General features: G+C 44.5%; 1 long non-coding RNA gene across 3 annotated transcripts; it reads right to left on the bottom strand.

The window, feature by feature from the left end:
- Positions 1-1,146: 1,146 nt before the first annotated feature.
- LOC139836105 (uncharacterized) lies at positions 1,147-8,968 on the bottom strand. Of its 3 annotated transcripts, none has more exons than XR_011752219.1 (6): positions 8,350-8,966; positions 7,118-7,202; positions 4,244-5,814; positions 3,936-4,157; positions 2,696-2,780; positions 1,147-1,395 (listed from the first exon to the last, which is right to left on the bottom strand). It is a non-coding gene; the product is annotated as an uncharacterized lncRNA (long non-coding RNA). The 3 variants fall into 3 exon arrangements; XR_011752220.1 differs by having other exon boundaries at positions 3,936-5,814; positions 8,350-8,571; positions 8,658-8,965; XR_011752218.1 differs by having other exon boundaries at positions 3,936-5,814; positions 8,350-8,968.
- Between the last annotated feature and the right edge of the window lie 5,663 nt (positions 8,969-14,631).

Here is a 14,631-nt window from a genome sequence, read left to right as displayed (position 1 = left end):
AAGTGCCCCCGGAATCCATCTCCATTGATACCACCGCCATCTTCATCGCCGTTGCTGACTCCCATGATGAGGAGGGAGTAGTTCTCCCCCGAGGCTGAGGGCTCTACCGGTAGCTATGCGGTTCATCTCTCTCTCTCCCATGGTGTGATCTTTATGTGATCATGAGCTTTGTATCACTATTAATCTATGTGCTACTCTAGTGATGTTATTAAAGTAGTCTATTCCTCCTCCATGATGTAAAGTTGACAGTGTGTGCATCATGTAGTACTTGGCATAGGTTATGATTGTAATCTCTTGTAGATTATGAAGTTAACTATTACTATGATAGTATTGATGTGATCTATTCCCCCTTTCATAGCTATTGGTGACAGTGTGTATGCTATGTTAGTACTCGGTCTAAATTGCAATGGTCTATTATGCACTCTAGAGGTTACTTTAATATGAACTCCGGATTCACTCTCCACGGTGTGACGGTGACAGTGTGCGCATCGTGTGTGATTCCTTTATGAAGTTGTGGAGCTTGTTTACTCCGGCTTGAGGTGTGCTTTTGTAGCCCTACACAATGAATGGTGTTTGTTATCCAACAAGAGAGTGTGAGAAAGTAGCACAAGTGAAGAGAAGTTATTTATTTATGCGATCATTGTTGAGAGTGTCCACTAGTGAAAGTATGATCCCTAGGCCTTGTTTCCAAATATCGAATCACCGTTTATTTACTGTTCTACTCCATGTTTACTTGCTGCCATATTTATTTCAGATTGTTATTACCACTCATATTCATCCATATCACTTGCATCTTACTATCTCTTCGCCGAACTAGTGCACCTATACATCTGACAAGTGTATTAGGTGTGTTGGGGACACAAGAGACTTCTTGTATCGTAATTGCAGGGTTGCTTGAGAGGGATATCTTTGACCTCTACCTCCCTGAGTTCGATAAACCTTGGGTGATTCACTTAAGGGAAACTTGCTGCTGTTCTACAAACCTCTGCTCTTGGAGGCCCAACACTGTTGTGACGCCCCGGAACCGGTACCATGAGGATTCTAGCGATCCCGCCGAAATCCGCACGATATCGATTCTGAGACGCCCTCCGACACGACGTGCGCGACAAATCACACACGTGATGCCAGAGGAATTAACACGAGCGGTAACATTACAACAGGATTACAATAGAGCCCACAAGAAACATATATTACAACAACGACTCCATCAAGTCAAGATACAAATATACAATACAAAGATCCAAATCATACAGAAGATCAAATACGTCCGAGTACGGACAAGATATAAATTGGACTAAGAGTCCTGAAGATAACCAGTGACGTCCATAACCCTGCCCAGGCCAAGCCGGAAGGGTAACCTTGCTAACGTCGTCTTCATCGATCATATCTTCATACCTGCCCGGTTATATCCCGTAGAAGCAGCAATAAGTACGGGTTCGTACTTAACAAGACTTCAAGACGTATAAGCATTCGTCAACCAGTCGTCCTTTGTACTTGAGGCACGCAGGGGACTTAGAGGACGCAAGAGGAACGTCATAGGCAATATGGTGGGGTTAAGCGGCAGCGCAAGCACTAAAAACCTATAGAGACACTCTACAACTTTCGTCTAATCAGAGAAGGTGAGAGAGCGTACAACTAACAGTTCTATACTCTGCAAACATAACCCAACCGATGTGTTCCCCCCTCGCCAGGAGGTACTTACAAAGGCACTCACACGGTTGTCAAGTTTTAACCATTTATTAGTGAAGTTGTGCTAACTTACTAAGCAAGTTATTATTAATAAACAACAGGTGTAAGTTGTCTATGATCGAGTCATACAGCTCCAAGTCGTCCATAACCGCGGACACGGCTTATCGATAAGATTGTAACCCTGCAGGGGTGCCCAAATGTGCCCACACGCACGATCAACCCACTTACGACAGGTGGATATCACGACACGCACTCTCCTTCACTACAACAATGTCCAGGAAGCCACCTAACTAAGTTAACCCATTTCAGAGCCCGATCGGAACTCTGACGTGGACCTAGCTGTTGCGAGAACGGCTAAGAGGATCAGAGCCCACTAGAGGATGACCTCTTAACAATGCGGACCGCACCTACGAGCGTGCAAGAGACAACGGGGTTACAAGGCACTCACGGCTTCCCCAAAAGTAACATCATATCATCTGACCACAAAGAAACAAGCTTGCACGCCCGGAAGAAACAAAACAAACATCCAAACTAGTTGTGGCCACTGGACAAAGCTGTAGATTCCGGCAGTGGTCGAGGGGAGACCCGGTAAGCATACCCACGTGTGGTTAGAGCGCTCAGTCTCGGAACAGATAACAAGAACTCGGGGTCCTAAGATATTTAGGAAACACAAGTGAGCCGTCACAAAACAAGCAGCTGACACACCGATGCCTCCGCTAAACAAAAGTCAACAACTAAGTAACCATGATTCTTCCCAACATATAACCCGATAAGATAACAATAACGGTAACGAGATAAAACAGCACTAGCATGCACTACGACTCGTAAGGGCAGACTCGGTAACCAAACAATAGCCGTAGGAGGTGGTGGTGGCAATATGGGCTGCTTGAGGTAACAAGTGGAAGGGACACGTGACAAGAACGCAACTTAAGGATAGCATGTGGGAGAAGGCAAAATAAAATAGGTGAGCGACTCCTGAGACGGGGAGTATAGGGGAAATGCTTGCCTGTTAAAGCTTGCCGAGGAACATCCGGAGAACTTGTCGTATCTCACCACACCACTTCACGATCCTATCCGGGAAGAAGCAAATGCTGGACAAACAACGGATGCAAGTCTTACTACTACGGATAAAGAACCGGCATGAGCAAGATGCGGGCATGCATGTTATGGCAGATATGATGCGATGCAACTATCCAATTTAAGCGGAGTCGGAACCCCGGACAAACAAGTTAGGTTGGAGTTGCATTTCTACCGGCAAATTTAAGGATGGATTAGCATAGCAAACATGGCAGGGGTGAGCTACATCAAAGTTAAATGGAACCGGGACAACATATAGTTATATCCCACATATTCCATATGTTCCATATTAGGTGTTAATGCAAACTATCACGAAATGGTATGAAGCATGATGCAACAGCAGACATGGATGGCATATTAATGTTCAGCACATTTTTCTGATCAACTTTCATATATAACACTTTTTATTTTGGATTACAGATTAAAAGATATTGATTTTGCAAGATAAAAGCATATTCTCGAATTTTGGATAAAAGGCGATGAAAAAAAAAAAGGTTGGGTATAATCCGCACCAAGGGGATTTGAACTCAGCCCCTTCGGATCAAGGAACAAGGGTGGTGCCAATGGGCTGGTGTATCGGATTCGATGGTATACAGAATGCTGACAACGTATAGTATAGACGCGAGTTAACTGAAGTTTGCTGAAGACCACGACACTTGTAACTGAAAGAATGACACTTGCGATTTCCTGTAGACGTGAATCTGCACAGATATTAAAGCTTCAGCCACAACGAATATGGGCACCGTTTTGAGTGAAACAAAACAGGTTGAGCAAGAAGGATCTGCCAAGATTCGAATGGAGGTGGTTTGGGTGGAAACGGTGCACAGAAACGGCGGAAAAGCTTGCCGCAAAACGGGACAACGAAACAGCGACACTGGACCGAAAACTGAAAACAGTTTCTTGACCGAACTTTGGAAGACGATGACGACGCCGATACTGCTCCGTTTTGGATGATTCAAAAACCAGTAGATAGCTGGTGATGTGGTGCATCTAGAGAAACAAGAAACTCGTGCTGAGATGGACAGTGCCGGCGAGGATCTGCGTAGAAAGTGGCCACCGTGAAACAGCAAAACTGGAACATTTTCGTTTTTGTTTTCGCTCAGATCCTTCTCACGTCGATGATGCAGAGATGTTGGGGCATGCAGGGGAGGGGAGGAGGTGCTGCTCACCCTGGGGAGGTCGGTGACGAGGAGGAAGCGGTGGAGGAGTTGCCGGAGTTGAAGAAGAAGGAGGTTGCCGAGGATCACAGCTGACGAGCAGCCCATGGAGGACTTGACGGGCGGCCGGCCGGAGTTCTTGTTGCTGGGGATGAGGACGGGGACGTCCATCGGGGAGGCAGATAGGCTGGACTTGGTTCAGGTAGATGCCGGAGTTTAGCCGCCGACGAGGTCCTGCGGAGGAGGCGACGATCATCGCCGGTAGCACGGCAAGAAAAGAGACATAGACTGGGAATGGTACATGAGGACCTAGAGCTCACCAGGGGCGCCGAGACAGCGGCGGGCACGAGCAGACATGCGTGAACGGAGGTGGAGACGAACGGCGGACGCGGAACAGCGGCGCGGGACGGACGTCATGCAGCACACGCGCGCGGCTGATCACGTCGGGAGGATTTGGTCAAGCCGACGCCGAGGTTCGCAGACCTTGGCGAAGTTTGGCGGCGGCGCGAAGCGGTGGCAGAGGAGTGGCGGCGGCAAAGGGAAGGGAAGTAGGCCACTAGGGTTGGATGGGACAGGAGCTGCTGGTTTTATATAGAGGTGGTATGGAGACGACGTGGAGCCACTTCCACCGTGCCGTACAGGAGGAAGAAGATGTGATCGTTGTGGAGATTAGTTTGGCCCTGATGGGCTGGGTCGGTGTAAGAGAAAGGAAAAGAGGATGTGGGCTTTGGAGGATTAGAAAACAAGATAAAGCTTGCTAGATGGAAAAGATGGCTCGGCTGGACTTGCCAGGATGTGTGCGATGTCCGAAAGGAAAGAAAGAAATAAAATAAAGAGGTTGCCAGGAAGATAGATTGAAATCAAAGGGAGAAAGAATTTGAAAGAGAGGGTTTTATATAGAACCACATGTAAGGAAAACAAAATATTTTTATTTGGATTTTTTTATTTTGTCAAAAACACGGATATGGTGTATGCATGGTGCTGATGATGCACAAAAGAAAAACAACAAACAAATCTATTATGGGTATTACCCGGGGCCGTTACAATCGACACCACTAACAAGGGATCTCGCCCCGAGATCCCACGTCCAGGTACGGGGGAGAGAGGTGAACTATCGGAACTTCTGGCGACGTGTTGATCTCCTCGACACCACTAACAAGAGTTTTTGCTCCACGTAGATCGGCGACACCACTAACAAGAAGTCGTTGTTCCGCTGTTGATGATGTGCTTCCATCGGGATGCTCCGAAGATCGGACCTATTAGGTGAAGGCATAGATCGTCCAACCCACGTCGGAACCTAAGACTCAGAGAAACTCGGATAAGAGAGAGGACTCAAAAATCACAAAGGTAAGAGGAGAAAGAATATAGATAAGAAGAAAATTAGAGCTAATCAGATCTATCCAACGAGTTTTCAGAAAATAGGTTTTGACACTAACGTCCGTTGGCAAGGTTAACCTACAGGCTAGACTAGTGGGGTACCGTCAACCTGAGCTCTGATACCAACTTGTGACGCCCCGGAACCGGTACCATGAGGATTTTAGCGATCCCGCCGAAATCCGCACGATATCGATTCTGAGACGCCCTCCGACACGACGTGCGCGACAAATCACACACGTGATGCCAGAGGAATTAACACGAGCGGTAACATTACAACAGGATTACAATAGAGCCCACAAGAAACATATATTACAACAACGACTCCATCAAGTCAAGATACAAATATACAATACAAAGATCCAAATCATACAGAAGATCAAATACGTCCGAGTACGGACAAGATACAAATTGGACTAAGAGTCCTGAAGATAACCAGTGACGTCCATAACCCTGCCCAGGCCAAGCCGGAAGGGTAACCTTGCTAACGTCGTCTTCATCGATCATATCTTCATACCTGCCCGGTTATATCCCGTAGAAGCAGCAATAAGTACGGGTTCGTACTTAACAAGACTTCAAGACGTATAAGCATTCGTCAACCAGTCGTCCTTTGTACTTGAGGCACGCAGGGGACTTAGAGGACGCAAGAGGAACGTCATAGGCAATATGGTGGGGTTAAGCGGCAGCGCAAGCACTAAAAACCTATAGAGACACTCTACAACTTTCGTCTAATCAGAGAAGGTGAGAGAGCGTACAACTAACAGTTCTATACTCTGCAAACATAACCCAACCGATGTGTTCCCCCCTCGCCAGGAGGTACTTACAAAGGCACTCACACGGTTGTCAAGTTTTAACCATTTATTAGTGAAGTTGTGCTAACTTACTAAGCAAGTTATTATTAATAAACAATAGGTGTAAGTTGTCTATGATCGAGTCATACAGCTCCAAGTCATCCATAACCGCGGACACGGCTTATCGATAAGATTGTAACCCTGCAGGGGTGCCCAAATGTGCCCACACGCACGATCAACCCACTTACGACAGGTGGATATCACGACACGCACTCTCCTTCACTACAACAATGTCCAGGAAGCCACCTAACTAAGTTAACCCATTTCAGAGCCCGATCGGAACTCTGACGCGGACCTAGCTGTTGCGAGAACGGCTAAGAGGATCAGAGCCCACTAGAGGATGACCTCTTAACAATGCGGACCGCACCTACGAGCGTGCAAGAGACAACGGGGTTACAAGGCACTCACGGCTTCCCCAAAAGTAACATCATATCATCTGACCACAAAGAAACAAGCTTGCACGCCCGGAAGAAACAAAACAAACATCCAAACTAGTTGTGGCCACTGGACAAAGCTGTAGATTCCGGCAGTGGTCGAGGGGAGACCCGGTAAGCATACCCACGTGTGGTTAGAGCGCTCAGTCTCGGAACAGATAACAAGAACTCGGGGTCCTAAGATATTTAGGAAACACAAGTGAGCCGTCACAAAACAAGCAGCTGACCCACCGATGCCTCCGCTAAACAAAAGTCAACAACTAAAGTAACCATGATTCTTCCCAACATATAACCCGATAAGATAACAATAACGGTAACGAGATAAAACAGCACTAGCATGCACTACGACTCGCAAGGGCAGACTCGGTAACCAAACAATAGCCGTAGGAGGTGGTGGTGGCAATATGGGCTGCTTGAGGTAACAAGTGGAAGGGACACGTGACAAGAACGCAACTTAAGGATAGCATGTGGGAGAAGGCAAAATAAAATAGGTGAGCGACTCCTGCAGGGACAGGAGTATAGGGGAAATGCTTGCCTGTTAAAGCTTGCCGAGGAACATCCGGAGAACTTGTCGTATCTCACCACACCACTTCACGATCCTATCCGGGAAGAAGCAAATGCTGGACAAACAACGGATGCAAGTCTTACTACTACGGATAAAGAACCGGCATGAGCAAGATGCGGGCATGCATGTTATGGCAGATATGATGCGATGCAACTATCCAATTTAAGCGGAGTCGGAACCCCGGACAAACAAGTTAGGTTGGAGTTGCATTTCTACCGGCAAATTTAAGGATGGATTAGCATAGCAAACATGGCAGGGGTGAGCTACATCAAAGTTAAATGGAACCGGGACAACATATAGTTATATCCCACATATTCCATATGTTCCATATTAGGTGTTAATGCAAACTATCACGAAATGGTATGAAGCATGATGCAACAGCAGACATGGATGGCATATTAATGTTCAGCACATTTTTCTGATCAACTTTCATATATAACACTTTTTATTTTGGATTACAGATTAAAAGATATTGATTTTGCAAGATAAAAGCATATTCTCGAATTTTGGATAAAAGGCGATGAAAAAAAAAAGGTTGAGTATAATCCGCGCCAAGGGGATTTGAACTCAGCCCCTTCGGATCAAGGGTGGTGCCAATGGGCTGGTGTATCGGATTCGATGGTATACAGAATGCTGACAACGTATAGTATAGACGCGAGTTAACTGAAGTTTGCTGAAGACCACGACACTTGTAACTGAAAGAATGACACTTGCGATTTCCTGTAGACGCGAATCTGCACAGATATTAAAGCTTCAGCCACAATGAATATGGGCACCGTTTTGAGTGAAACAAAACAGGTTGAGCAAGAAGGATCTGCCAAGATTCGAATGGAGGTGGTTTGGGTGGAAACGGTGCACAGAAACGGCGGAAAAGCTTGCCGCAAAACGGGACAACGAAACAGCGACACTGGACCGAAAACTGAAAACAGTTTCTTGACCGAACTTTGGAAGACGATGACGACGCCGATACTGCTCCGTTTTGGATGATTCAAAAACCAGTAGATAGCTGGTGATGTGGTGCATCTAGAGAAACAAGAAACTCGTGCTGAGATGGACAGTGCCGGCGAGGATCTGCGTAGAAAGTGGCCACCGTGAAACAGCAAAACTGGAACATTTTCGTTTTTGTTTTCGCTCAGATCCTTCTCACGTCGACGATGCAGAGATGTTGGGGCATGCAGGGGAGGGGAGGAGGTGCTGCTCACCCTGGGGAGGTCGGTGACGAGGAGGAAGCGGTGGAGGAGTTGCCGGAGTTGAAGAAGAAGGAGGTTGCCGAGGATCACAGCTGACGAGCAGCCCATGGAGGACTTGACGGGCGGCCGGCCGGAGTTCTTGTTGCTGGGGATGAGGACGGGGACGTCCATCGGGGAGGCAGATAGGCTGGACTTGGTTCAGGTAGATGCCGGAGTTTAGCCGCCGACGAGGTCCTGCGGAGGAGGCGACGATCATCGCCGGTAGCACGGCAAGAAAAGAGACATAGACTGGGAATGGTACATGAGGACCTAGAGCTCACCAGGGGCGCCGAGACAGCGGCGGGCACGAGCAGACATGCGTGAACGGAGGTGGAGACGAACGGCGGACGCGGAACAGCGGCGCGGGACGGACGTCATGCAGCACACGCGCGCGGCTGATCACGTCGGGAGGATTTGGTCAAGCCGACGCCGAGGTTCGCAGACCTTGGCGAAGTTTGGCGGCGGCGCGAAGCGGTGGCAGAGGAGTGGCGGCGGCAAAGGGAAGGGAAGTAGGCCACTAGGGTTGGATGGGACAGGAGCTGCTGGTTTTATATAGAGGTGGTATGGAGACGACGTGGAGCCACTTCCACCGTGCCGTACAGGAGGAAGAAGATGTGATCGTTGTGGAGATTAGTTTGGCCCTGATGGGCTGGGTCGGTGTAAGAGAAAGGAAAAGAGGATGTGGGCTTTGGAGGATTAGAAAACAAGATAAAGCTTGCTAGATGGAAAAGATGGCTCGGCTGGACTTGCCAGGATGTGTGCGATGGCCGAAAGGAAAGAAAGAAATAAAATAAAGAGGTTGCCAGGAAGATAGATTGAAATCAAAGGGAGAAAGAATTTGAAAGAGAGGGTTTTATATAGAACCACATGTAAGGAAAACAAAATATTTTTATTTGGATTTTTTTATTTTGTCAAAAACACGGATATGGTGTATGCATGGTGCTGATGATGCACAAAAGAAAAACAACAAACAAATCTATTATGGGTATTACCCGGGGCCGTTACAATTGTCTACAGGAATAGAAGCGTGCATAGACATCAAGTACTAACACCAGAAAATTGCTCTCTCATAACAAGATTTAGTAAAGCAGGTTTAATTTCATAAAATTCTGCTGTAGTAGCAGGTGGAGCAATAGGTGTGCATATGAAATCATTATTATTTGTGCTAGTGAAATCACACAACTTAGTGTTCTCAGGAGTACCCGTTTTAGCAATAATAAAAATAAGTAAAGTAAACTAAATTAGGTAAAGCAAAACAAGTAACTAATTTTTTGTGTTTTTGGTATAAAGAAAGCAAACAAGACAGAAAATAAAATAAAGTAAAGCAAGACAATAAACAAAGTAAAGAGATTGGATGTGAGAGACTCCCCTTGCAGCGTGTCTTGATCTTCCCGGCAACGGCGCCAGAAAACAGTCTTGATGGCCCGTGATGCACACGTCCGTTGGAAATGCCAAGAGGAAGGTGTGATGAGCACAATAACAAGTTTTCCCTCAGAAAGAAACCAAGGTTATCGAACTAGTAGGAGATGAAGGCCACGTGAAAGTTGTTGGCGAAGGAGTGTAGTGCGGCGGAACACCAGGGATTCCGGCGCCAACGTGGAACCTGCACAACACAATCAAAATACTTTGCCCCAACTTAACAGTGAGGTTGTCAATCTCACCGGCTTGCTGTAAACAAAGGATTAAACGTATGGTGTGGAGAATGATGTTTGTTTGCAAAGAACAGCAGAGAACAATGATTGCAGTAGATTGTATTTCAGATGTAAAAGAATGGACAGGGTCCACAGTTCACTAGTGGTGTCTCTCCAATAAAATAAATAACATGTTGGGTGAACAAATTACAGTTGGGCAATTGACAAATAGAGAGAGCATAGTAATGCACATACATATCATGATGACTAATATGAGATTTACTTAGGGCATTACGACAAAGAACATAGACCGCTATCCAGCATGCATCTATGCCTAAAAAGTCCACCTTCGGGTTAGCATCCGCACCCCTTCCAGTATTAAGTTGCAAAAAAGAGACAATTGCATTAAGTATTGTGCGTAATGTAAACAATACAAATATCCTTAGACAAAGCATTGTTGTTTTATCCCTAGTAGCAACAGCACATCCATAACCTTAGAACTTTCTGTCACTGTCCCAGATTCAATGGAGGCATGAACCCACTATCGAGCATAAATACCCCCTCTTAGAGTTACAAGTATCAACTTGGCCAGAGCCTCTACTAGCAACGGAGAGCATGCAAGATCATAAACAACACATATATGATAGATCAATAATAAACTTGACATAGTATTCCATATTCATCGGATCCCAACAAACACAACATGTAGCATTACAAATAGATGATCTTGATCATGATAGGCAGCTCACAAGATCTAAACATTATAGCACAAGAGGAGAAGACAACCATCTAGCTACTGCTATGGACCCATAGTCCAAGGATGAACTACTCACACATCAGTCCGGAGGCGGGCATGGTGATGTAGAGCCCTCCGGTGATGATTCCCCTCTCCGGCAGGGTGCCGGAGGCGATCTCCTGAATCCCTCGAGATGGGATTGGCAGCGGCGGCTTCTCTGGAACTTTTCTCGTATCGTGGCTCTCGGTACTAGGGTTTTCGCGATAGAGAGAATATATGGGCGAAGGGGCAGAGTCGGGGGACGCTCGAGGGTCCCACCCCATAGGGCGGCGCGGCCAGGGGTGGGGCCGCGCCCCCCTAGGGTGTGGCCGCTTCGACGCCCCTCTTCGTCTCCTCTTCGGACTTCTGGAAGGCTCCGTGGAAAATAAGACCGTGGGCTTTTGTTTCGTCCAATTCCGAGAATATTTCCTGTGTAGGATTTCTGAAACCAAAAACAGCAGAAAACAGGAACTGGCGCTTCGGCATCTTGTTAATAGGTTAGTGCCAGAAAATGCATAAAAATGATATAGAGTGTATATAAAACATGTGAGTATTGTCATAAAACTAGCATGGAACATAAGAAATTATAGATACGTTTGAGACGTATCAGGGACGTGTTTGGTAGCTTGCATGCCCTCTAGGAAGGCTCTAGGGAGACGAAATCGGCCTGATTGGTTGCCATGGCTCTCTCCATGTTGTGATCCGCACGGTTCTCAAGGCACCTCCGAGTTAGACCTTGAAGGAACTGTCGAAGCAACAATTTCTGTGGAGCTAGGCCAGTTGTCATTAATGCAACTTTGCATGGGGAGGTACGAGAGGTTGTTTCCGCTCACTCTCTCTTAATAACCTTCACCTACCCGCTTCTAATCAACACAACCATGTTTTGATAAAAAATAAGACGTACATGAAAATGATGTGCGTCCATGATATGATTCCATTTTGACAATCAATTTCGAGTTTTTTTGCTATAAATCTTCAAACACATGTTTGTGTTTCGAGCTTTTTGAATGAATTTTGTCAAATTCATCACACACGATTGACTGTTTTGAAGTTTCCTAGAAATAGTAGCTCTGGCTCACCCTTTCACATAGCTCTCATGTTATAAGTTTTCTGGTTTGGTGGGAGTACATGAATAGATCCGCGGAGTAAGTTCTTAAGTATGGTAGTTCATGCCTCTGTTGCACATTCACATTCATACGAGTGGTATTTTTAGCTAGTACCTTAGGAGAGTGGTATTAGTGGTTGAATAATGGTGGTAATCCATGATAACGTTCTCCCTAGGATCAACAGTTGCCTCGTGGAAGCACATTGTGTAGGTATAGCCTTGCCTTCCATATAGGCAGAGTAACCACCGTCAACGGTGGCGGTGTGGTGGTCGTTTCACACGCTATCGTGGTAGGCCTTGTGCCCTGCTTCGTGGGCGGTAGCGTGGGGTTGAATGTTATAGGTGAGAAGTAAGATCACCATATGAACAGGAAATGAGGCTAAAATTAGTTTCATGCGTAACCAAACAATATGGCACCTTAGTACCTAGTGATGTGACCTAAGCCACCAAAAGAAATAAAGAACATGGCCCAAGCTCATTTTGAATGGACCATGCCCCATATAAGTGTCTTCGAGAATGTAAAAATAGCTGCATGCTACTAAACACGACATGTTAAAGTCGGAAAGCTGCAGGAGGGGATTTGGCGTCTCCCCGTGCTTGGAGCACGATAGGTAGATCAGACGATTTTGATTCGATTGGAAGTTGTCGTGGGCAGCAGTGCAGGACGATGGCAGCAGCGCATGAGCCTTTTACCACGGAGCCAGTGCGGGAGCTCCTATATGAAGCTCTTTGTGTCGCTCCCATATGCGACGCGCCAGCGAAATGTCGTGGTGGGCCAACACGATACACAATGCTCGTGCGAATCGTTCCCAATAGTTGGTCGGTGTGATTTTATGTCAGCATTTTTTTCTACAATTAAAAAACATTCATGAAAAATTAAAAGTCACATATTTGGAAAAAACAATGGGTATTTTAAATGTACCCATATTTAAAATTTACAAAATTGAAAAGGTTAATGTCTAAAAAAATTGAAAATTGAAAATTGAAAATTTCAAAATTCTAAGATAAAAAAATTGTTGAATATTTTTCTAATATAAAAATGTTCAAATTTGATAAAAAAAGGTTCAAATTTTTACAAATGCTTTAACTTGCAATAGGTTCAATTTTAAAAAAAAAAATTAGAAAAAAACTCAACTCGATAACTTAGAGGAAAAACGAATAGGAAAAATGAAAAATCTAAAATTTTCGAATTTTAAAGTGTTCAATTTTTTAAAACAGAAAAATTGAAAGAACAAATTAAATGATGTTCAAAATTTTAAAATCTTCACAATTTGAAGTTTGTTCAGATTTAAAAATATTCAAATTTAAATGTGTTCAATATTTAAAAAATGTTCATATATTTACAATTTTTGAAATTGTGAAAAAAAAAATTATTTTGAAAATAATTAGATTCTTCAAAAAGAATTTTCTTGAAACAAATCTAGTTTTAGAAAAACGTGCAAGTTTTGAAAAATGAAAAAATAACATAGAAGAAAAAAAGAAAAATGGAAAAAAGAAAAAGGAATATATACCTGACCTTAATGGGCTGCGGCCCGATAGTTGCTGGGTGCTGGGATGTTCGGTGGCCGTGTACACGCTGACTAAATCAGTGTATAGGCGCGCCCGAAAAAGCTAATTGGAAAATCTTAGCGAGAATAACTTGGATAGTAACAGAGAAGTATATGCAATGACATCTAAGTATTTTTGATGATATGTCATATATTATTAATTGAGAAAAAGGAGCTATGTTAGCAGAACCTCATATTTCTCAATACTACATGAGTCTACAACCTAATTAATATTTGCTAGAACCGGTTGCAAGATTATTAATTGAGAAAAAAGAACATCATGGTAACTATGTTAGCTTAACATCATATTTACTCTCCACTGTATACTAGTAGTTTTGTAGGATTTGCCGGAGCCGGTTGCAGCTGGGCGCGGCGTACGAAGCACTGCGGGCCGTGGCTCATCGCAGCATGACGGCAAGTCGGCAAGCCCTTGAACGCGCGCTAGGCCAGCCCCAACTCGAGCGCTGGGCAAGCAGATGTCTGAAGGAGCAGCGGCCGAGGCGCGACGAATAAGAGCAGCGGCCCAGGTGGCCGAGGCGCGACGAATAAGACGAGGTTCCCTATTTGGCAAATCCTATACACCGACCAGGTCGGTGTATATGGATCACCGCACACCCTCCCTGGACCATGGGCCAGGCCCAAATTCACTTTGGTTTTTTCCGTTCGCTGCGGGTTTTTTTGTTTTTTCCAGTTTTCTGCTGGTTTTTTTGGTTTTTCTTTTCGGTTTCCTTTCTCCTATTTTTTTTTATTTTTCTGTGTTTATTTTTCTGTTCAAATTTTTTTTCGAAATTTTCCAATTGAAGAAAAGTTCAAGTTTGAAAAATGTTCATATTTGAAAGTTGAATAAGTTTCGAGTTTCAAACGAATTTCAAAGTTTGAACAAATTTTGAGTTTGAACGAATTTCAAAATTTGAACAAATTTTGAGTTTTTGAACGAATTTTTGAAATTTGAACAAGTTTTGAACGAATTTTCGAATTTTGAACAATTTCAATTTTTTTAATAGATTTTGTTTTTTTACGATTTTGGAATTTAAAGCAAATTTTAAATTATAAACGATTTCGAATTTTCTAAAAAATAAAATCGTACATTTATAAAATCCATATACAGAAAATGTTGAACAAATTTTAGAAACAAAAAAAGAAACCAAAAAACGTTAAATTTTTAAAACAGAATTGTAAACAGGAAAAAAAACAGAA

Source organism: Lolium perenne, chromosome 2 (genome assembly GCF_019359855.2).
Source record: "Lolium perenne isolate Kyuss_39 chromosome 2, Kyuss_2.0, whole genome shotgun sequence".
NCBI lineage: Eukaryota > Viridiplantae > Streptophyta > Magnoliopsida > Poales > Poaceae > Lolium > Lolium perenne.
The sequence above is the reverse complement of the archived record's forward strand: the minus strand, read 5'-3'. Positions and strand labels throughout refer to the sequence as shown.